This window comes from Cryptomeria japonica, chromosome 4, assembly GCF_030272615.1.
Source record: "Cryptomeria japonica chromosome 4, Sugi_1.0, whole genome shotgun sequence".
NCBI classification, from domain to species: Eukaryota; Viridiplantae; Streptophyta; class Pinopsida; order Cupressales; family Cupressaceae; genus Cryptomeria; species Cryptomeria japonica.
The window spans coordinates 269,891,519-269,916,900 of NC_081408.1; positions in this window are offsets into that span (position 1 = coordinate 269,891,519).

Here is a 25,382-nt window from a genome sequence, read left to right on the forward strand (position 1 = left end):
GTTGTGTGTTTTAAGTTTCATTATTTTTTGAAGTGAGATTAATGCTAAATCAAACATAGGTTTATTCCACTACATTTTTTTAAGTATATATCTAAGATATTTTTCTTAAACAAGGACATTAATACCTAGTGCATAGATAATTTAAAAAAAAAAATCTATTTTCCTATTTTTTCATTTGTGTAAAATAGAGACCTTGATGTTTGACGAAATACCTACATGTTTAGTATAAAATAAAAAATAATTATATAAATAAATTAAATACATTTAACATTAACTTGTTAGAAAACTTATTTTAAGGGCTATAATCTTTCAAATTATCTTTTCATGCTGATTCAATTTGCTTGTATAACCCAAGTTTAAAAAAAAAAAAAAATTGAACAAAATCCTAGCATTAAGGTAGAAAGGGTAGTCTAAGGGTGTTAATTTGAAGGACCTTGAAATAAAGGCACCTTTGCATAAGCACACAAAAGTGACTTTATTTGAAGGCCTCTTCCATATGTAAAAAATAATTAAAATATTAAAAGTTGAAGGTACCTTCATTCGAAGGCATTTACGTAATCATCTTCGAATGAAGATACCTTTATCTAAAGAAAACTGAGGTAAATACAAATTTACTACCCCTCTATGTCTAAATTTTTTATGTCTCACAAGTGGGACTCACTATTGTGGGTTCACCCTTGAAGGAGTCTAGTAGTTGGTCTAGAGGTGGTTTTCTTGAAGCTTGAGATACATTTATCTTAAGAATCAACCTTGTTGTTCTCCAGAGATAGATGAATATCTTACTTCGAGTTATGATCCCAAAGGGGATTATTCAATGACTCATTTCTATTGATTCCTTGAGATGAAGAGAGATGGTATTAGATATTTTCCTTGGTGTTTAAAAATATGGAATAAATTCAGCTAACCTAAATATAATTTGATTAATTTGGGTATTAAGTTAGAATAAATGTCTTACTCATTATAATATCAAAAAGAGAAGATTTATGGGTCTTACAAAATGTGTTCTATGTGGTAATAATTAGAAAAATGGTGTTTAGTTTATCATCCAATATCCTTCTCTTTGGGTATTTGGATTTGGATTGGTGGTAAAGATGAAATCATACTATTACTCATGTTTCAACTTTAAAAATATTCTAGGAAATTTTAGGCCACCCTCTTCATTATTTTCTTTCCTTGTGATTGCTTGGTATATTGGTCCTGTTTTTATTCTTTGGCATATAAGTAAAATGTTGGGAAATGGGGTCTTTACCCTATAATTGCGAACTAGGAACCATTCCCAATCCTCTTCATTGGGGAATAACCAATTGGGCTCAACATCAATCCTATAGGAGAGTTGATAACTATGGTTGATTTTTCCCTTTTGAGATGTGATTGGATATGATTAGATATGATTGAATTGAAGATGCAAGAACTAGAAAGAATACTAGGCAATTGACAAGATTCAACATAAATAGACAAAAACATAACAAGAAGACAAAATACAAGTGCAAATATAGAAATAAAATACAAAAGGGAACCTATTATTGAAATCTAAGCCTAAAAGTGTTGATCGAGTGTGCTAGGTGCTCTATATGTGGAGGTTCTTCTATAAGATGAAGCTTTAGATTCCAAATTAGGATTCTCTGTAGATCACTCCATCTAAAACTCAACCAAAAAGTATTGGTCACATGTGCAAATTGAAATAGACCTAGGTTTTTCGCTTGTTCAAAATCTGGAACCATATTTCTTAGTCTTTTCTATGCAATCCTAAAACTTTAGGCTATCGGATCTGTAAAGGGGAAAATTAGGTGACTTGGCAATTTGCAACATAGAAGGAGAAATAACCAAATCACCTATTTTCACTTGTATGGGGAGATGTCTTTACATTCAAAAGAGGGGGAAATCCACTAGATTTAATCACTAATCATATTATGACTAAATACTAAGTAGATTGATTGAAATGGAATATACTTGATCCTCTTTTGTAAGTTGACTAGTTGAATTAAGACTAAGTGCTAGAAATGAAGACAAATATGAGAAAACAGTGAGTTACAAGTTCATGATTGTGTTGTGCACCTAGATCTGAGATGTATTAGATGATTCATAACTGCTCTGTGAAAACTACCAAAAATAGCAAGGACTGTGTGCAGGGAACAAGACGCCCCCTCTTGGCCCTTTGAAATTTCCGATCGCCGAAAAGGGTTTTTTGGTCTCTATATCAGAAGCTTATCTCGAGAGTTATAACTGCGCACTTGTTTTCTGCACATAGAAGGAAAGGGAAATGTTTTGGGGATAGGGGTTTGCCCCAGTTTTGGAGTTAACCAAGTGGTTGAAATAATGTAATTGAAATGACTAAAAGTAGAAATCCTCCTCTTTGAGGGGATGTTGAATTGACTGAAAATGAAATGCTTATACCTCCTTGTGAAGTTTTGCTTGCCTCCACATAGAATTAGGACTTCATGAATAAGGATGATGATTTCCTCTTCAATGCTTGAAATCTTGACTCTATTGCTGCTCCAAAGCATGAAGGAAGACTGAAAATGCTCAATTTCTCTTGAATGCTTGAATGCTTGATCTCTTGAATACTCATGAATGTAATCGATTCTTGTAGATGCTTCCTTGATATTCAAATGAGAGGGAAAATCCCTCTTACATACTTGCTCGAAGGTAAAATTCATTTATTTTCTGACAAGAGCCGATATGGAGGGGGTTTTGTTGGCATTTTGATACTATTTTGTATGACCTGGATATGGTTGTCATTGTTGGCAACATCATCTCCTTAGTCTTCACAGTCCATCGATAGTAAGTAGACTAGGATACTGAGGTCAACTGGCTAAGCAATAAGTAAACAGGATAAACAGTGAGTAGATCGACAAGCAGTGAGTAGATTAGCAAGCAGTGAGTAGACTGACAAGCAGTGAGTAGATCGACCAACAGTGAGTAGACCAACAAGTAATAAGTAGACTGGGTAGCGGTGAGTAGATCAACATAGAACAGGTCCATCGACTAAGCAAAGAATAGACCGATATTTAGAAGGAAATCGACTAGACAGATTTTGATCGGTTCACTGGAAGAGTTTGTAACTGACAAACTGGTCACGTTCAGTTACATTCATCTAAATCGGGAGTCTTCTTCAGTCAACCGATGGACTTATCGGCATGTTCGACTGTATTGATAGAGATTCTTGCAATATTTTCAGAGATGTGATTTAAGGCATGATAATGAAATTTTGAAAGGAAAGTTTTGGAGGGAAAGCTAGCGACAAACTAAAGGGTCTATAAATACACATATCTCATTCTTGAGATGGTTGTTGTTCAAGGTGAATGAAGATAATGTGAAAGTGGACACAGGGGGAGTTTAAGAGACTACTGAGCCGAGTGATAGAGGACCGGTAGAGTGGAGTTTCACAGAGTGGTGACTCAAGTGACAAAGGACCGACAGTGTGATATCCAAGGATCAGAAAAATGGCAGAAGGCAGAGCTGAAAGTGCATTTAGGAAATCAAAGTTGTGTAGAATAGACACAATCGATGTAGACCTAGTGTGATTTGATTAGGCTAATGAGTAGCAATTTTAGCAGATCATCCATCTGTTGCTTTCTAACAACTGCAACATAAATCCCTTAACCGGGTGGACTTTAACAGGTCCCATTGTGAAAATCCCTTAACCGGGTGACATCTTAATTGACATTCTTAAGTCGTTTAACCAAACTACTCTTAACAGGGTAAAGGCACTAATTAGCCTTGAACAAAATCCCTTAATCGGGTGGCACCTAACAGTGTCTTTGTAATCTCCTAACAGGGATGTCTCTTAACCGAGCATACTATAGAAGAGTAAAATTTTTGTGAGTTCCTACTCACACCGTGGTTTTCTCCCTATTGGGTTTCCATGAGATAAATTTGTGTGTCATTGTGTGTCTTTTCATGTATGCTTAATCTTCTGTTGTAAATGTTTACATTGATGAATGGTAAATTAGTTCAAACCTAAAGTAAAAGTTTCAATTGGTTAAAACCGGTAAAGTGTTGATTCACCCCTCCCCTCTCAACACCGGTTGGGACTAACAATTGGTATCAAAGCTCAGTTACTCTGAAGTGAAGCTTGATAGCTTGAGGATAAAGATCATGGAAGAGTACTGGTATTAGAAGAAGATTGATGAAGCCAATGAAATCATTGCTCAGCTGAAAGAGAGACTGAGAAAATCTCTTGCAAAAACGAAGGAAATAGCTCAATAGCTAAATGAGAGTCCGGATATCATATATCAACTCTCTAGCCAGAGTGGATTTGAAGAAGTTGAAGAAGCAATCTTTGAACTCATGGAAAAGAACAAGAAGCTGACCGAATAAATTACACATCTCAAAAGAGAACATGAAGGTCAGGCCCTGAGAATGACTAAGATACTGGAAGCCAGTGGAAGTGCTGATGAAAGAAAAAGGGAGGCAAAAGAAGAACTGTCAAAAGCTGAAAGAGCCAAGAGGCTTGCTGAAGATGCCCATAGAGAAAATGATGCAATCATGATTGAGAAAGATGAAGAAATCCGAGTTCTCACTCAGGTGAATGAATGCATACATAAACATATGAATGACAATGCAAAAGAAAAGGAGAAGATGATGAAAGAGATTGGACAACTCAAGAGTGAGTTGAAAAATGAGAATGAGAGAAATGAGAAGCTGAGAAAATTAAATGTAAGCTCTGAGAAGGTAGATAAACAGTTGAAATCTCAGAGAAGAACAAAGGATACGACCAACCTTGGCTACCCTGGTTTAGGTCCTATGGAAACTAAAGAATCATCTAAATCCAAAAAGATGAAGGATGATAAAAGAAACCATTCAAAAGCAAAAGGTATGAAGTCTTCCAAATTCTCTTGTAATCATTGTGGTAGATCAGGTAATAAGACCAATGACTGTAGAAATAAATCAATTAGTCAAAAGAAGACTTTCACCTTTGATGGTTATTGCCATAATTGTCATAAGTATGGACACATTGCTTATGAGTTTAGATCTCAACCTAGCAGTATGTCAAATGGAAGAAGATTTAATGGACATTGCTTCACATGCAATAAGTTTGGACACAAATTTGAAGAATGTAGGTTCAAGACAAATGTATCAAGATCATCATTCAAACCGGTCAATCCTAACAAAAGGAGTAATCAGTTGAAAGCCACCTGTTCCGTGTGTGGAAATTTTGGTCATGTTGTTGAAAATGCAGAATGAGATTGGGTCAGAGAAACAGTTCAGGACCATGGAGGACAACTGGTATGACATTCTTTAACTACCATAAGATCGACCACTTAGCCAGAGAATACAGGAGTCGATCCTACAACCGGTTTGCAGACAAGAACCGGTTTAGCAAGAAGAAAGAGCAAAATGACCTGAAAGGAAAGAAGACATTTGAAGAAGTAAGAAATGAAATGAAAAAAACATGGATCGAGAAGGATGAAGGAAAAGAAGGAGAAGGACATTCTGAAACCAAGTCATCATCCATCAGTGATGACAATTCCTCTTTTAACTAGGCATACCGATGCCTAGGGGAGAGCCCATATGGTAAGATTACTTTTGAATCCCCTTAACAAATATAAGGATATGTTTATCTGCATAGTTGTGATGCATAAAATCTGGTCTAAAAGTTCTTAATAGAAGTATGTCCCGTGAGTTATTTATTTGTGTGTTGGTATCGACAACAAATAATCGATAAAGTTAAATCAATGTACTTTAAGTTATAAGTTTCAAAATTGACCGTCAGATCATAGCGCCGATAAATCTCAATGGATAAATAAGGAAATGTTAGAACATTTTTATTTACACTGACTTCTTGTGAACTTTCTTGAGCTCCTGTACGATCAAAGGTGATTTGAAACTTGCTAAGTTTTATTCGTGCGTAAAATTCAAGTTGAGCGATAGTGGTGTTTGATATTCCCTAGGAAAAGGTTTTCATCCTCATCTGAGAAAAGCTTGTTTGAAGGTCATCAAGGCAACGCCGATATCGACTCATGTGTTGATTGAAGCTATCAAAGAACCCCAACCCTAGCTCAAGCTGCACCAGATGAAAGCCGGTGAAATCGACAAGACCGGTGCTTTATCATCTGTGCCCTCCAGTGTATTATTGGTAGAAGATATTCGCTCCTACATTCATTTCAAGCTCAAATAACTTGGAGATTTAAAGTTCATTCGAAATGAGTTTAATGGGTTCTGTGACAATGATAAATTGAAAGCAAAATTTCTACCTCTGAAGACCAAAGGTTTGGCTAATGTTGTTGACTTTCATGATCAGTTTCATGGTGACTGGGTTAGATATGTACTGAGAAGGGTTCATGATCAAATTTTGTGGGTGGAAGGTCATGCATCGATTAAGATCACAAAGGAGGTGATTCGAAGAGTGACAGGGTTTAGTGCAACTGGTGATTCATTAACCCTAAGAAAGATTTCATCAACTGAAGTCACCCGGTTAACCAAATCTTAGTGTGATAGTAGAGAAATGATAATCACCCATATCGAGGATGCTGAAGTAAGATTTGCCTCTGCAGTGTTGGGATACATGGTTTATCAATCAAGTCGGATGAATAGTGTGCCAAGCGATGCCATCCATGCTAGATATCAAATTATCAAAGAAGATGCAACCTATGATATATGTGAGATGATCCAAAGTCAGTTCATGGTGAACATGGAAAGAATAAAGAAGGACAAGAAGCAATCTTTCAAATATGTCTCACTATTGGTATGCATATTTTTCTATGTGCAGAATTTTTTCGCTGGTAAGGGTAATGTAGTATGGTCACAGGAGAAACCTATCATGGTTCAGATAGGTGAAATGATTAGGGATCTAGGAAATAAATTTGGTGAAATAATGTGGGGATACATTAAGGAATTCCAAATTAGGATGCACAAGAGGGAAAGAATTCCAACCGGAATAGTGCAGAAATATAAAGACAACATTTGTTTCCTTGTTGACACGGATTGTTGTATTATTCAAGTAGTTCAACCTAAAGCTTTTTGGGTTCCACCTATGGGCTATGAGGTTGCAACAGATCTTGTTAAAATTCATATCAATATGCTTCTTTCTAAACCGGTAGACTCAAAGGCAAAGAGATTTGGAACATATGAGGAGGCAAGCTCTAAAATAAAATAGGAACTTCATGTGCCAATCATAAAAAGAAAAGTAAGAAAAATGATTGATACCCTTTACAAGAAATATGGTAGTGTATCATCCGGTGTCACTACCTCCACCGATGTTAGTGAGAAAACAGGGGTCACACCTGCTAAAGATGAAGAATTAATAGGTAGAAAGAAGAAAGTGTCAAAGACAAAACCTAAGGGGACTGCAACAACTAATCCTGCAACATACTCAAAGGAAAAGGATCTAGGTACTCCTTTGTCTTCACCAAGTAAAGATAGACTGGTAGGAGTGACTTACACTAGAAAGAAAAAAGAGTGATTCAAAGATTAAAAAGGATGAGAAAGAAGGTGATATCACTGAAAACCCATCAGATGTGGAAATAAAGGAGGTTAAAAGAAGTGGAAGGAACAAAGCTCCAACAGTTGATGAGTTGGTGCATGGGATAAAAGAATTTGGAGGTATGGCCAGTGTTGGAAGGAGATATTCCCTCAGTAAAGAAGAAGACAAAAGGAAAATTGAAGAAGCCCTGATCTAGAACTTGCACAATTTTTGTAGGACTCCTAGTGAATTATATGGCATAATCCCATCAAATTTGCAATATCAAATTGAAGGGAGATGAAAGACAACTCCAGCTATTGAAAAGGAACTCAAAATAAAAGCACTCATGGAAGTGCAACATGACTTAGACCTTGATCAAGCTTCACTAGTGGTTGAAGCATGCATTCAACATTTTAAAATAAGGAATAGAACTGGGAGAGTAGCAATAGGTGAAGTTAAAGTAGTGCACACTGAAGGTGTTTCCTTGTGGAAGGAAATTATGGACCAGCAAAAGGAAGTTGAAGAAGAAATTGAAAAGGAAACAAAACAGGACAAAGATGCAGCTGTCCTTGACAAAGGAAAAACTAAGGAAAAAGACTGCACTGAAGACTTTGATACTTTCACAGTTGAGGACATCATAGGAAATGTTGTGTTAGACATCCCCAATTAGACAAAGGGTATTGAACAACTAGTACACACTTCACCGGTGAAGGAAGTTGATCAAACTAAGCCTCCTAGTCAAGATGAAGTGTTAGTTGAAGACATTCCTCATGAGGATACACCTCACAGAACCTTATTGTCACCAAATCCTATTCTCTCTGAAGAAGGAAAAGAGGAAGAGAAGGAAACAAAGGAAGGAAAAGAGGAAGATAAGAAAACAGAGGAAGGAAAAGAGGAAGAGAAGAAAGCAGAGGAAGGAAAAGAGGAAGAGAAGAAAGCATAGGAAGGAAAAGAGGAAGAAAAGAAAGTAAAGGATAATAAAGCAGTGATGAATACCCCTCTGACAAAGAGGAAGTTAGACCTAGACAATGCAAGTGAAAAGAAAAAGGTAAGAATCATCACAACAACTAGCTCAGAAGTTGACACTGTAGAAAAGGAAGAAGGAACAAAGGAGGAAGAAGAAAGTGAATCGGTCATTGATATAAAGAAAATGACCCCAAAGCAATTGATGAAAGTCTTAGAAAAACTAAGAATCCAAGCTGAAAAGGCTAAACTGAGAGAAAATAAAAAGAAGGCAAGAATCCTCATTTCTACCAAGACAATTCTCTCTAACCTCATCCTCGACATTGCAGTTGATGATACTGCACCCATTATTGACTAGTTGGATACTCTTGTTAAAGCAACCAGTTCAGAGGCAATCGGTCTGGAGAAGGTTTCTGGTAAGGCAATATGAAACAAAGTGAGGAGATAACTTAATGGAGCAAATAACAGTTGGAAAATTTTCTCTTTCCACCAAAACAAAATAAGTTAAAAATATACTATAGCAAGTTGGCCAACTACTGGTGAAATCTTCAAGTTATTCTGATTTAATCAAAGACTTAGAAGACAAAATAAATCAGATTCAAAAGGAAATTCAAGATCTGGCAAGCTCTTTTGATCCTCTTATCAGTTCAACATCAACCTTTACTAGAAAAGTCAAAATGCTAAATCATGAAATCAGAAGGTTGAAAAATGAAGAAGACAAAAGAAGTCTTAGTTTGTTAGAGCTCCAGTGCTATTTAGCACCAATTGTTGATTTCATGCAACTAAACATTAAAGAAGCAGACCGCCTAATAAATGAACTTGACTGTAAGACAATGGATGATATGGAGGTCTTCATTGCAGTCTTACATGGCCCCTTCACCACCACAAAACAGGGTCAATCTTCATGGGAATCTTCCTTGAAAGTGCCTCAAGATAACTTCAAAGAGAATTTTGCTTTATTTTGATAAATCTTTTTGGATAGTCTTTGCCATTGATGGCAAAAGGGGGAATTTTTGAAAGTTTGGAATCTTGTCTAAAACAGGGGCCAAAATCGGCACAATTTTGTAGCGGTTTATAGGGCCAGAACCGACACAGTTTTGTAGCGGTTTGTAGTATTTGCCACCAATGCCAAAGGGGGAGTTTGTTGGAATTTTGATACTATTTTGTATGATCAGTAAATGATATGGTTGTCATTGTTGGCAACATCATCTCCTTAGTCTTCACAGTCCATCGGTAGTAAGTAGACTAGGATATTGAGGTCAATCGGCTAAGCAATAAGTAAACATGATAAACAGTGAGTAGACCGGCAAGCAGTGAGTAGATTGGCAAGCAGTGAATAGACCGGCAAGAAATGAGTAGACTGGCCAATAGTGAGTAGACCAGAAAGCAGTAAGTAGAACGGGTAGTAGTGATTAGATTGACACAGAAGAGGTCCATCGACTAAGAAAAGAATAAATCAGTATTCAGGAGGAAACCAGCTAGACAGATTTTGATCGGTTCACCAGAAGAGTTTGTAACCAATAGACTGGTAACGTTTAGTTACATTCAACTAAATTGAGAGTCTTCTTCAATCAACCGATGGACTTATCGGCATGTTCGACTGTATTGACAGAGATTCTTGCAATATTTTCAGAGACGTGATTTAAGGCATGCTAATGGAATTTTGAAAGGAATGTTTTGGAGGGAAAGCTGGTGATAGACTAAAGGGTCTATAAATACACATATCTCATTCTTGATATGGTTGTTGTTTGAGGTGAATGAAGATAATGTGAAAGTGGACACAAGGGGAGTTTAAGAGACTCTGAGTCGAGTGACAGAGGACCGGTAGAGTAGAGTTTCACAGAGTGGTGATTCAAGTGACAGAGGATCGGTAGTGTGATATCCAAGGATCAACAAATTGGCAAAAGGAAGAGTTGAAAGTGCATTCAAGAAATCAGAGTTGTGTAGAATAGACACAACCGATGCAGACCTAGTGTGAATCTTTAGTGTGATCTGATCAGGCTAATGAGTAGCAATTTTAGTAGACCATCCATCTATTGCTTTTTAACAACTGCAACATAAATCCCTTAACCGGGTGGACTTTAACAAGTCTCATTGTAAAAATCCCTTAACCGGGTGACATCTTAATTGATGTTCTTAAGTCCTTGAACCAGGATACTCTTAATAGGGTAAAGGCACTAACCAACCTTGAACAAAATCCCTTAACCGTGTGACACCTAACAGTGTCTTTGTAATCTCCTAATAGGGATGGCTCTTAACCGGGCATACTCCAGAAGAGTACAAATTTTGTGAGTTCCTACTCACACCGTCATTTTCTCCCTATTGGGTTTCCACGAGATAAATCTGTGTGTCATTGTGTATCTTTTCATGTATGCTTAATCTTCTGTTGTAAATGTTTACATTGATGAATGGTAAATTATTTCAAACTTAAAGTAAAAGTTTCAATTGGTTAAAATCGGTAAAGTGTTGATTCACCCCTCTCCTCTTAGCACCGGTTGGGACTAACAATTTTTCTATGTGCAAAATCTTTTCCCCGGCAAGGGTATTGTAGTATGGTCACAGGAGAAACCTATCATGGTTCAGATAGGTGAAATGTTTAGGGATCTGGGAAATAAATTTGGTGAAACAATATGGGGATACTTTAAGGAATTCCAAATTAGGATGCACAAGAGGGAAATAATTCCAACCGGAATAGTGCAGAAATACAAAGACAACATTTGTTTCCTTGTTGACACAAATTGTTGTATCATTCAAGCAGTTCAACCCAGAACTTTTTGGGTTCCACCTATGGGCTATGAGGTTGCAATGGATCTTGTTAAAATTCATGTAACACTGCAATGCAGACCTCCATATCATCCACTGTCTTACAGTCAGGTTCATTTATTAGGCAGTCTGCTTCTTTAATGTTTAGTTGCATGAAATCAACAATTGGTGCTAAATTGCATTGGAGCTCTAACAAACTAAGACTTCTTTTGTCTACTTCATCTTTCAACCTTTTGATTTCATGATTTAGCATTTTGACTTTTCCAGTAAAGGTTGATGCTGAACTAATTGAGGATCAAAAGATCTTACTAGAGCTTGAATTTCCTTTTGAATCTGATTTATTTTGTCTTCTAATTCTTTGATTAAAGAAGAAAAACTTGAAGATTTCACCAGTAGTTGACCAACTTGCTGCAATATATTTTTAATTTCTTCTGTTCTGGTGGAAAGATGAAGAAGACAAAAGAAGTCTTACTTTGTTAGAGCTCCAGTGCTATTTAGCACCAATTGTTGATTTCATGCAATTAAACATTAAAGAAACAAACCATCTAATAAATGAACCTGACTATAAGACAATGGATGATATGGAGGTCTTCATTACAATCTTACATGAATTTTAACAAGATCTGTTGCAACCTCATAGCTCATAGGTGGAACCCAAAAAGTTCTAGGTTGAACTGCTTGAATGATACAACAATCTGTGTCAACAAGGAAAGTAAGACTTCTTCAACTACTTTAGTTGCAGTAAAATAGTTTTGTGTGAATCTTCATTTGGTAATGTAGTATGGTTTTGATCAATACTACAAATGATAAGGTTGAAAGTCAACATCATTATCCTAATAAATAAGTATCCCCACATTGTTTCACCAACTCTATAGTCCAAACCCAAATCAGAAGGTTGAAAGATGAAGAAGACAAAATAAGTCTTAGTTTGTTAGAGCTCTAGTGTTATTTAGCACCAATTGTTGATTTCATGCAACTAAACTTTAAAGAAGCAGACTGCCTAATAAATGAACTTGACTGTAAGACAACGGATGATATGGAGGTCTTCATTGCAGTCTTACATGAATTTGAACAAGATCTGCTGTAACCTCGTAGCCCATAGGTGGAACCCAAAAAGTTATGGGTTGAATTGCTTGAATGATACAACAATCTTTTTCACCAAGGAAACAAATGTTGTCTTTGTATTTCTGCACTATTCCGGTTGGAATTATTTCCCTCTTGTGCATCCTAATTTGGAATTCCTTAAAGTATCCCCTCATTGTTTTACCAAATTTATTTCCCAGATCCCTAATCATTTCACCTATCTGAACCATGATAGGTTTCTATTGTGACCATACTACATTACCCTTACTGGGGAAAAATTTTTGCACATAGAAAAATTGTTAGTTCCAACCAGTGCTAAGAGGGGAGGGGTGAATCAACACTTTACCAGTTTTAACCAATTGAAACTTTTACTTTAAGTTTCAAAATCATGAATCGGTTTTGTCTTTATATTTGTAGATGCTTCCTTGATATTCAAATGAGAGGGGAAATCCCTCTTACATACTTTCTCGAAAGGAAAATACATTAATTTTCCGAAATGAGCCAATATGGAGGGGGTTTTTCCTACTCAAATTTGAGATAGGCCAGGGGGTCCAAAATAGGTCCCCATTAGGGAGAACTAGGGCACCACACCCTAGTCCTACCCTATTTTGGGGTAGGATCAAGGTGGCAATGAGGTGCATCTTTGATCTAGATGGTGTTTTTGACATGTATGAGCATAATCAGGTCTCTTATTAGGCCAAGGAGTGTAAACACTAAGGTGAAGACCCAAATGTAATAAAAAAATGCAAGGGGTGAAATTTTAGGACGCTATAGGATCTATAACTTGCACCCATAAAAGAGGGAAGAATGTTGTGCTATATAGGGGCTTGCTTATGTCAAACATTGGGTAAGTGTAACTTCCATTTCCACAATAGCATTGATGGATGAAAGAGAGCTTACCCTTGGTAGGTGAAAGGATAAAAACCTTAAGGAAATTCTTGAACTGATAAACAATACCTTGATATAAAAATCCTTGCGTTCAAGATTCACACAAAGCTTGATGTAGCTTTATAAGTGTTAATGCATGCCTTCACTCATGGAGGAACAAATAACATGATCATAATTGTTTAACTTAATTGATTGAATGCTTGACTTTAGTTTTTTCATATGTTTCATTGAAGATGCCTAATTGAATGCTCAATTAGACATGAGAGGAATGATAATCTGGTGAGATAGATATTCAAATGAGGGAGGGATTTGTATTTATACACAAGTTACACCTTTTTGGGTTTAAATTTTGAAGAAGGCCAATATCAAGGAGAACTTTCCTACTCCTTATTTTCTGGACCATTAGAGGTTCAAATTTGGGCCCAAAATGATCAGGCTATGGTGCTAGGTACCATAGTTTGGCAAGAGTATGGTGCTAGGAACCATAGTTGAGGATATCTATGTTAGACAGTTCAAATAACCAGAAGACAACTGTGAGGGTGGGGGGGGGGTGTAAATCAGTTGTCACAGATTACCAGAATCTTAAGCAATTAAAACTTTAATACCAGACCCAAAAAATTAATACCGGAATAGAAGTTAAAGTAATTAAGCATAAACAATAATCATAGAATAAATACCATCCACATAACACCAAGATTTGTACGTGGAAAACCCAGTAAAGGGAAAAACCAAGGTGGGAAGCCTACCCACAGTTAGATAATACTTCTGTAGTAAGTATTTGAATTACAATTGAGGGGCCTGCACTTGTAGGAAGGTCAATAACCTAGAGTGCACGACTCATCACAAAAGGAGTCTCATTAAGCTCAATACCAGAGGACTAAATCCTCTTACATAAACCCAATTCGATCTCCAATGATTGACCAAATCCTTTGCCTGAATGATATTACATTATTCACACATTACATCCCTTGACCATAACCATAACCATTACCATGATGATCTACAATGAGATCTTACATCATGTATACAAACCCTCGACCATAAACAATTAGGCCGACCACCAGACAATAAACCAATTACATAATTACAAAACATGTCGGCCTTAGACCAAACAAACAATATTCAACACATAAGGCATCCCGAAAATGTATCGAGAAGTCCAATCCATACACTTCATTAAACAGGTCCATAACCTAGACCAACTGGGACCCAATATATGTCGATACACTACAACAATGATCTCTATCCACTAAGTCTCAAACAAGATCACCAGCAACATCCTGAAACTCCACCAGAAGATGTACCAACACCACTTATGTATATCATCAAAGATCTTCATCAAAATCTCTGTCGGTGAAACCCTCGCCAGAACTAGAAGCCAAGCTTCCAAGCAAACAGGATAACATCTGATCACTAGACTGAAACCAACTGACTGGATATGAACATGAGTATCATGAATAAGCCAATTCCATAACCAAACCATATCGGAGCCTATTGGATCATGTCGGATCCAAACCAACCAAAAACTACTAAACCTACTGGGACCAGAAGGGTACCGGTAAAGCATCCAAACAACTAGTATTGGCATCAATAAAAAAACATCAATGCCACACAATAATCAGTTCCACCAAATGGCCAATAATCTCCCCCTTTGGCATTGATGACAACACTAGATGTGAAAAATATCTAAGTACCAGGAAATACCAAACAAGTCTCCCCAATGGAAGACAACCAACAATCTCACATAACAATGAAGTTTTGAAACAAAGACCAAACTCCCCCTGTCAATAATATTTTTGTAAAGCTCTAAATTATACATACATCTCTCCCTCTAATGTATACAATTCCTTAAGTTTTCTTTTTCACATCAATATCTCTCCCCTTTGACATCAATGCCAAAAATATGACATAAATATCAAAGCAAAAATATAAACCATTGAATCACAAAGCCGACTACTCCCCCTGAGCAGTAGCATCTCCACATCAGTGCCAATATAAAAAGTATCTCTGATAATGCATACCAGACTGATGCCAAACCGCCTCAATCAAGTCTCTACTGAAGGGGCAGAAACCCCTAATCTGTCTCTCAGGTACTCAAATGATTCTTTAAGCAAAGGTTTAGTGAAGATATATGCAATCTTCTCTTTAGTGATCACATAAATGAGTCTAACTTCATTTGCTTTTACCTTTTCCTTCAAAAAGTTGTACTTGATAGATATGTGCTTTGTCTTAGAATGAAATATCGAATTCTTTTATATGTAAATAGCAACAAAGTTATCATAGTGAATAACTATCGATGCACTACAATCCATGTTTATATCCTTCAAGATTTGCTTCATCCATAGAACTTGTGTACAATTAGTAGCAACATCAACATACTCAGCTTCAACAATAGATAAAGAAGTACATGATTGTTTCTTGTTGATCCATGAAACCAACTTCTTTCCAAGAAAGAAAGCTCCACCGGAAGTACTTTTCCGGTCATCAACATCTCTAGCCCAATGAACATTTGTATATGCATATAAAGTAAAGCTATCACCCTTAGGGTACCACAAACCATATTCTGACGTACCTTGCAAGTATCTAAAAACCCTTTTCACCACATTCTCGTGATTTTCTCTAGGATCACTCTGAAATCTTGATACAATACAGACAACATTCACTATGTTAGGCCTAGTCTGAGTCAAATAAAGTAGACCTCCAATTATAGATTTGTATCTTGTAGGATTTACCATTGCAAAAACATCTTTTCTTGTCAATTTCTCACTTGTAACCATAGGAGTACTTACTGGTTTAGAATCTCTCATACCAAATTTCTTCAGTAATTCCATAGCATACTTAGTTTGTCAAATGAAAATACCTTTGTCAGTCCGAGTAATCTACAAACCTAAGAAAAAATTCATTTCCCCAATCACAGACATTTCAAATTCATTCTCCACATTCTTAGAAAATTCCATGCATAACCTATCTTCACCTCCAAAAATAATTTCATCAACAAATACTTCAATAATCAATATATCATCATCAGTGATCTTATAATATAAATTACTGTCAACATTACCCTTAGTAAAACCAAGCTTCAAAAGATATTTGTCCAACCTTGCATACCAAGATCTAGGTGCCTGTTTCAATCCATATAAAGCTTTCCTTAATCTGCAAACCATGTTTGTATCATTTGATAGTGAAAAACCATCAATTTGCTCAATATAAACATCCTCATCAAGATCCCCATTCAAAAATGCACATTTAACATCCATTTGATAAACGTTGTAGTTCTTATGAGCAACATAGGCAAGAAATAATCTTACAACTTCAATCCTAGCTACCAGTGCAAAAGTCTCTCCATAATCAATTCCTTCCTTCTGAGAATATCCTTTACAAACCAATCTATCCTTATTCCTTACAACTTGACCATTCTCATTCAATTTATTCCTAAAAACCCATTTAGTTCCAATAACATTCTTATTTTTAGGTCGGGGAACCAAAGCCCATGTTTTATTTTTCTCAATATGATCTAATTGTTCTTCCAAAGCTTTCAACCAATATTCATCTTTACATGCCTTAATTACTGATACCAGGTTCAACTTTTGAAAGTAAACATATCTCATTAGTTGCCAGTCTTCTTCTTTTCATTACTCTATTGTTTTATCCCCAATGATCTGATCTTCAGAATGATTCAATCTCACATACCTAGCAGCCCTCTGACTCTCTGTTCCTCTTCCCGGTTCTTCAGTTACTGTAGACTTTTATGATACCGTCGGAGTAACTAGTTCAACACTCTGTTCCGGTAAAGGTGCTACTGGTTCAAATATAATCATTTCCACTACTGGTTGCTTCTCATAAACTCTGATTTGACCTCTATTCAACTCATCCACTTTGACATTAGTGCTCTCCACAATTCTCTACAATCTCTTGTTATAAAATCTATATGCTTTTTTTTCATTAGAATAACCAAGAAATATGCCTTCATCACATCTAGGATTAAATTTACCAATGATATCATCTCTCTTGATATAAGATTTACTACCAAATATTCTAAAATACTTAACTATAGGTGTATTGCCAAACCATAATTCATAAGGTGTCTTACTGATTTCTCCTTTGATATGGACTCTGTTGAATGTATAAACCGTTGTGCTCACTGCTTCTCTCTAGTAGATATGAGGTAGAATATATTCCATCATCATTCTTCTAGCAACATCCAAGATAGTTTTGTTTTTCCTTTCCACAACTCCATTTTGCTAAGGTGTCTGGGGAGAAGAAAATTGTCTTCTTATACCATGCTTCTCACAAAAGTTATTAAACTTACCAAATGTGAATTATCCACCATGATCTGAGCTCAAACATTTAATCTTCAATCATGTCTTAGTTTCCACTTTAGCCTTAAAGATCTTAAACTTTTCAAATGCCTCATAATTTTCTTTTAGAAAAGTAACCCACATGATTCTATAATAATCATCAATGATTAGCATGAGATATCTATCACCTTGGAAAATTTTAACTCTAGCAGGGCCACACAAATCACTATGAATAAGATCAATAACATCATTAGATTTATCTTGTATACTCCTAAAAGAGGTTCTAACTTGTTTACCCATTTGACATTCTTTACATATCGGATTATAGGGCTTCATAATCTTAGGTAAATCTCTAACTACCTTAGCTGAACTGATCTGTACAATGCAATCAAAATTCACATGACACAACCTTGTATGCCATATCTAACTCTCATCAATCGGTGTAATCAAACATGTCTTCTCACTAGAATTCAAATGAAATATATTACCTTTTGTCTGTGTATCGGTTGTAATCTCCAAACCAGATCTATTAATGATTTTGTATTTTCCATCTTTGAACTATAGTTGAAATCTTTTATCCACCAACTGTCCTACACTCAAAAGATTATGCCTTAAACCTTCAACATAATAAACATTGTCAGTATTGTTCTTACCATCCAATGATATAGTTCCTTTTCCTTTGATCATACATGCTTTGTCATCTCCAAATATAACCAGACCGCCATCAAATTCTTGCAAAGATAGAAACTTCCCTCTATTTCCAGTCATATGATGCAAACAACCACTGTCAATTACCCATTCATCGTTGTCTTCAATTTTAGCAGCAAGTGCCTTCTCTTCAAGTACATTCTCTTCTAGTATCGGAACATCTTTCTTGATAGTCAGGAACACCCATTCCTTCCCATTGTCGGAACCACTAGTAGAGTCTTCTGTCGATTCATCATTAGAATCAGTAATTCCTTCCTCATCCGCTATGTAGCATGATTTGTTTATGTTTTTCCTGTACTTATAATTGTTCTGATATCCATGGTTGGGGTTAAAAGATCTTCTAACTCTTTATTCAAGTCTTGAATTCCTTTCAGGATATCTAGATGCAAAATGACCAATCTTATTACATGCAAAACATTTAAAATGCATTTTTCCTTCATACTTACTTCCTACCGATCCTTTAGGTACTCTTCTAGCAAATAGTTCTTCAAGTTTCTCAAACTGTTCATCTTCTCTTTTAATATCATCCAATTCCTTTGCATATAAAGCTTTCCAATCTTGATTACTAGTTGATAATGCAGATGCATGAAAAGAAGGTTCAAACTTCACAGCTCTAGAAGGTCCAAATTCTTCAAGCTCAAAAGAAGATAATTTCCCAACCAAGGTATCTCTATTGATAGATGTATTAGCCATTGTTCTCAACTCATTAATAGCAATAGCCTTCATTTTGTAAGCTGATGGTAGGGCTCTCAAAACTTTATAAACAATTTCATCTTCGCTTAGAGTTCCACCAGAACATTGAATTCTCATAACAATCTCATTTACCCTTTCCATGAATGCAGTAATCCTTTCATCTTCTTCCATCTTCAGGTTTTCATATCTCACCCAATAACCATCAAGTTTAGCAATCTTTACTATAGGGTCACCTTCATTAATAGTCTCCAACTTATCCCATATAGTCTTTCTAGACAATTTGTCAATTAATCCCATTATTTGTTGATCAGAAAGTGCACACAAGAGAGCTTCTCTTGCTCTACAATCATTCTCAAGGTCCTTATCTAGGTTTGTCGGAGGATGATTTCCAGATGCTAGATTATGAGGTGTGACACCATTCTGTGTGATCTCCCAAATCTCCTTGCTAGGACATCTCACATGAGTCTCCATTTGAATATTCCATACTGTGTAATTTGTTCCATCAAGCTTAGGAATATCTGTCTGAAAGATAGCTCCAGATGAACTGGATGAACTTGAACCATAACCTCTACCTGAATGATTGACCAAATCCTCTGCCTGAATGATATTACGTTATTCCCACATTACATCCCTTGACCATAACCATAACCATGACTATGATGATCTACAATGAGATCTTACATCATATATACAAACCCTCGACCATAAACAATCAGGTCGGTCACGAGACAATAAACCAATTACATAATTTACAAAACATGTCGGTCTTAGACCAAACAAACAATATTCAACACATAAGACATCCCGAAAATGTATAGAGAAGTCCAATCCACATACTTCATTAAACTAGTCGGTAACCTAGACCAACCGGGACCCAATATAGGTCCATATGCTACAACAATGATCTCCATCTGCTAAGTCTCAAACATGATCACCAACAACATCCTGAAACTTCACCAGAAGCTGCACCAACACAACTTATGCATATCATCAAAGATCTGTTAGGACCCAGAGGCGACTGAGAGGGTGAGGGGTGAATCGGTTGTCTATTAATTTCAACCCAAATATACTTTAACCAAACTTAGTGCATAATACCGGTAAACCAAACTTAATGCTGATAGACAGTTTAACAGTTAATAACAGTACCGGTAAAGTTTAATGCATGAAACAGAAAGACAAATAACATACACAACACATAACATAGTTATTTGTACGTGGAAACCCTGTAAGGGGAAAAACCATGATGGGAAACCTTACCCACAATCAGATGATACTATTGCAGATAGTATGTGTGTACAAATGGGGTCTACACATGCAAAAAGGCCAATTGCCTAGAGCTCACTGCTTAATCACAAAATGAGAGTCACATTGACTACAATTGGATGGTTAAATCCAATGATAATGTACTGCTCAAAATAACATCTTCATATGTTGGATTCAGTGTCGGTTAAGCTTTGATTGTCTTCTGCATACCTTCCTTGAATCTTCAAATGATGTCTATGCGTATAGCTCTGCTTATATTCGCATATACCTTATTACAATCATTTTCACACTCCTCTACATAATCTCACAAATGAGATCTTACATTTATACCAAAACCTAAGACCAAATGTGTAGGTCGGCTCACTAAGATATTACAATTAAATCAATTACAAATGAATCAATATGCGATGCATGATGTCGATTCAATGCATTTATAATAATAACAAATCAATAAAATATATCCATAACGTGTTGTGCTGATCTGGAATAGATAACGCTTGCCGGTCCATAACCTAGACCTATTTGCCGGTAACAACAAATATGCAAACTCGATTGTACCAATAATCAAATCACCAAAACCAAGTGTCCAAACAATGTCTTCAACATAACCAAGTAATCTCTAGGTGATAACAGATCATCCTCAGTGCCGACGAACAATATAACCTTCTGGTGAACCAGATACTGGTGACTATGCATAAGTCACTGAACATGCTGGTGAACATAACCAAAGATCTCCATAAGGATAAGTGTTGACAAGTGTTGACATCAATGAAAAAACTAGTGCAACATAATAACAACAATATCCCCCTTTGGCATTGATGGCAACACAAGATGGAAAAATCATCTAAGTGCCAAAGCAGAAATGCCAAAAACCAAAAACCAACAATCTCCCAAAAAGATCATTAACCAAAATCAAAATACAGATACAAAGAGTAACAATCTCTCTCTTAATGAATAATCTCTCCCCAAAGATAATGTGTTTTTCCATAGATATCTCTCTCCCTTTGACATCAAATGCCAAAGCAATACAAAACCAAATATAATCAGTTCATAGAACTTATTACAAATACTAATTGCTATAACCAAATTTATTCAATCTCCTCCCCCTGAGAAGTAGCCCTCCTTCATCAAATCCGGAAAAAGATTTCTCTGTTTAATTTTGTCGGTCTGATGGCATACTCCAACTGTCTAAGTTTCTATCGGTGAGGGTATAACTCCAAGCTACTCTCTTAGATATTCAAAAGTTTCCTTAGGCAAAGGTTTAGTAAAGATATTTGCAATCTGCTCTTTAGTATTCACATAAACCAATTTCACTTCTTTTGCTTCAACATTCTCCTTTAGAAAATTGAATTCGATAGGAACATGTTTAGTTTTAGAGTGAAATACTAGATTCTTTGATATATCAATTGCTACCATATTATCATAGTAAATGATTATAGGTTCTTTGCATTTTACCTTTATGTCCTTCAACATTTGTTTAATCCATAATATCTGTGTACAATTAATTGCCGCTGCAAGATATTCCGATTCTGGTGTTGATAGTGATGTACAACATTGTTTCTTGCTCAACCATGAAATTAGTCTGCTGCTAAGAAAAAATGCTCCACCAGTGGTGCTTTTTCTGTCATCTACATCTCCTTCCCAATTTGCATCTGTGTATGCAGATAAATCAAAATTTTCATCTTTAGGATACCATAAGCCAAGATTTGTTGTGCCTTGTAGGTACCGGAAAATCCTTTTTACTGTTGATTCATGATTTTCCTTAAGATTACTCTGAAATGTTGAAACAATACATACTGCATTCATAATATCAAGTCTTTTTTGTGTTAAATACAGTAAACCTCCTATCATAGATTTGTATCTTGTCAGATTAACAGGTGTTGATTCATCCTTCAATGATAGTTTATCAGTTGTAGTCATAGGTGTACTTACTGGTTTTTAGAGTTTTCCATGCCAAATTTATTTAGTAATTCCTTCAAGCACTTTGATTGATTTATGAATATACCTTTATCAGTCTGTGAAATCTGCAATCCTAAAAAGAATTTTATCTCCCCAATCATAGGCATTTCAAATTCTTCCTACAATCCATCTTCTCCTCCAAAACTGATATCATCAACAAAAAATTCAATAACCAAGATGTCATTGTAGCGTCGTAAATTGTACGCACTTGCTAGGGTGGTACAATTTCACACCTAGTTTAGCACTCGCCTTGGCGCATTTTGCATTTTGCATTGCATTTCCCCTTTAGCACTTAATTAATTAAATTAATTAGGTCTAAGGTTCTATTTTATCATCTCCCATATCATAAAGTTGGGCCCTTTCATTAAAGTGTGCCCTTTTCGTTTTATTCCTCCAATACATCATTTAATCAAAAACCCTAATTAGGTCCTATTTTGAACTTGGGGGCTTGATTTCGGGGGTCAAAACATCTCAAAATCACCTGTAACTTCGGGATTCTCTCTAAAATCATCATATCCGATGGCCCTAAAAATTTGGTGAAAAGTTGTCAGGACCATGGCGCCCGGAGTGCACACGGTCCCAGACATTTTTCCCAAAATTTTAGGAGCGCGATCCAATCATAAAATAAAGCTTAACCCCAAGAAATTGGCAGGAGATTCAATCTCTAGGTCGACCAAAAGTTGAAATTAAGACCTAGGGTTTCATACATAAGAGCTCTCTTTCTTCATTTGAAAGGATCGGGAATTTTATTTTCAGGGACCTTCTATGCAGCGAAAGAGCAGATCTTTGAAGACTTCAACAACATTCAACATCCATCCATCAAGCATTCATCTATTTAGGGCTTCGAAGACATTGAAGAGCAATAAGGGATCACCGACTGAAGATTGGCTTATACCCCTCCCTTGGGGTTGGGTATGATTTCATGTTGTTTTCATGTCTTTGCATAAGCCTCATTATATCATTTGTATTCATGCTTTAGATCACTTTGCATCTTGATTTGGAGCATTTACATTATCATTTACAAGCAATTAGGGTTTACTTTCTAGGTTGCTCTAGCTTGCTTACTTGCATTTTAGGATCTTGCACACACACAAGGTCTGCACACACATTAATTTTACAATACAACTTGGCTATTCGTGGAGGTGGAAATCACCAAAGCAGGGGTTTGACTAAGGCAAAACCCTATATAGCCGCCCACCACACCTTTTCAGATATTAGTGCAGGTTTCGAGTTTCAAATGACGCTGCAAGTTGTAGATCCGATAGAAGCAGACTGGGACAGACTCTCACACCAAATCTCAGAGCAAAAGACCAGGATAGGGGCGTGGGGCGCCCTGGTCCTACCAGGACAGGGGCACTGGGTGCCCTGGTCCCTGGGTGCCCTGGTCCCTGGGATTGGGGCGCTGGGCGCCCTGGTCCTTTTGACAGACAACATTTCCAACAGTTTTCCAGAGTGCAAAACAATAGTTTCAGGAGCAGTTTCCGGAACAGTATCAGGACAGTGGGGCCCGTGCCCCTGTCTCGAACATTTTCACTTAGATTTTAACTCTGAGTATGCATCTGCATTCTTGCTTTGTCCTTGTGTTTATAGCTTTCCATTGTTTAAGTTCAATTCTGCAATCTCGTTGTTAGTTCATACTTGCACTTTGGGGTTAGGGATTGAACTTGCATCATTCTATCTTTCAATTGCAACAAAGGAATAGAAATCCTAATAGGTAGCCCATGGCTCTCTCTTCCACAAAAAGAAGTAGCCAATTATGTGATACCTCTAGGCTCTTTCGTATTCCACGAGTGTGTGGTTGAAAGTGAGATTAGGGCATGTTTGCTTAGTGTCACTTTTTCTCCTACATAGTCATCATTAGTCACTTTGTAATATAAGTTGTTGTCAGCATTACCTTTAGTGTAACCAAGCTTCAAAAGATATTTGTCCAATCTAACATACCAAGCTCTAGGAGCTTGCTTCAATCCATATAAAGCTTTCCTTAACCTACAAACCATATCTTTGTCATCTGTCAAAGAAAATCCATTAGGTTTGTCAATGTAAACTTCCTCTTCAAGATCACCATTCAGAAATGCACATTTAACATCAATTTGATATACTTTATAGTTCTTGTGTGTTGCAAAAGCTAAGAATAATCTGACTGCCTCAATTCTAGCTACCGGTGCAAAGGTTTTATTGTAATCAATTCCTTCTTTCTGTGAATATCTCTTACACACTAACTTTCTTTGTTTCTGATTACCTTACCATCTTCATTAAGTTTATTTCTGAATACTCATTTAGTTCCAATTACATTTTTATTTTTAGGTCAGGGAACCAATGTCCATGTGTTATTCTTTTCAATTTGTTCTAATTCATCTTCCATAGACTTAATCCAATGTTTATCTTCACATGCCTCATTAATAGTTGCTAGTTCAATTTGAGAAGTTATACATACCTCTTCATTTTCCAGTCTTCCTCTAGTCATAACTCCTTGATACTTATTCCCAATTATCTGACTTTCAGAAAGATTCAATCTTACATACCTAGGTGTATTCACTTGTTGTTGTTCTTCAATCACTGTGGAATTCTCAGATGATGCCGGTGTGACTGGATCAACATTTTGTACTGGTGTACTCATTGTAGCTTCATTTGTGATTATCTCAACTGCCAGTTCAAATTCTATAGACCTTCTAAACTGTTCATCAATCTTCATATTTGCACTTTCAATGATTTTCTGCAATCTCTTATTAAAACATCTATATGCCTTATTCTTAGATGAATAACTAAGAAATATTCCTTCATCACTTCTAGGATCAAATTTGCCAATATAATCATCTTTCCTAATATAACATTTGCTTCCAAATATTCTGAAATATTTAAGAGTAGGAGTATTAGCAAATCATAGTTCATGAGGGGTCTTACCGGTTTAACCTTTGATGTGAACTTTGTTGAATGCATAAACAATTGTATTGACTGCTTCTCTCCAATACACATGAGGTAGGTTTGCTTTTGATATCATGCTTCTAGCTACATCCAAAATAGTTATGTTCTTCCTTTCCACAACTCCATTTTGCTGGGGTGTCCGAGGTGCTGATAGTTGTCTTCTGATTCCATTCACTTCATAGAATGTATTAAATTCCTTAGATGTGAATTCACTTGCTTGATCTGATCTCAAACATTTGATTTTCTTACCGGTTTCATTCTCTACCATCACTTTGATTAGTTTGAATTTCCCAAAAGATTCTGATTTCTCCCTAAGAAAAGTAACCCAACACATTCTAGAATAATCATCAATGATTAGCATAAAATATATCTCTCCTTGTAAACTTCTAGTTCTTGCAAGACCACATAAATCAATATGAATTAAGTCAAGAACATTA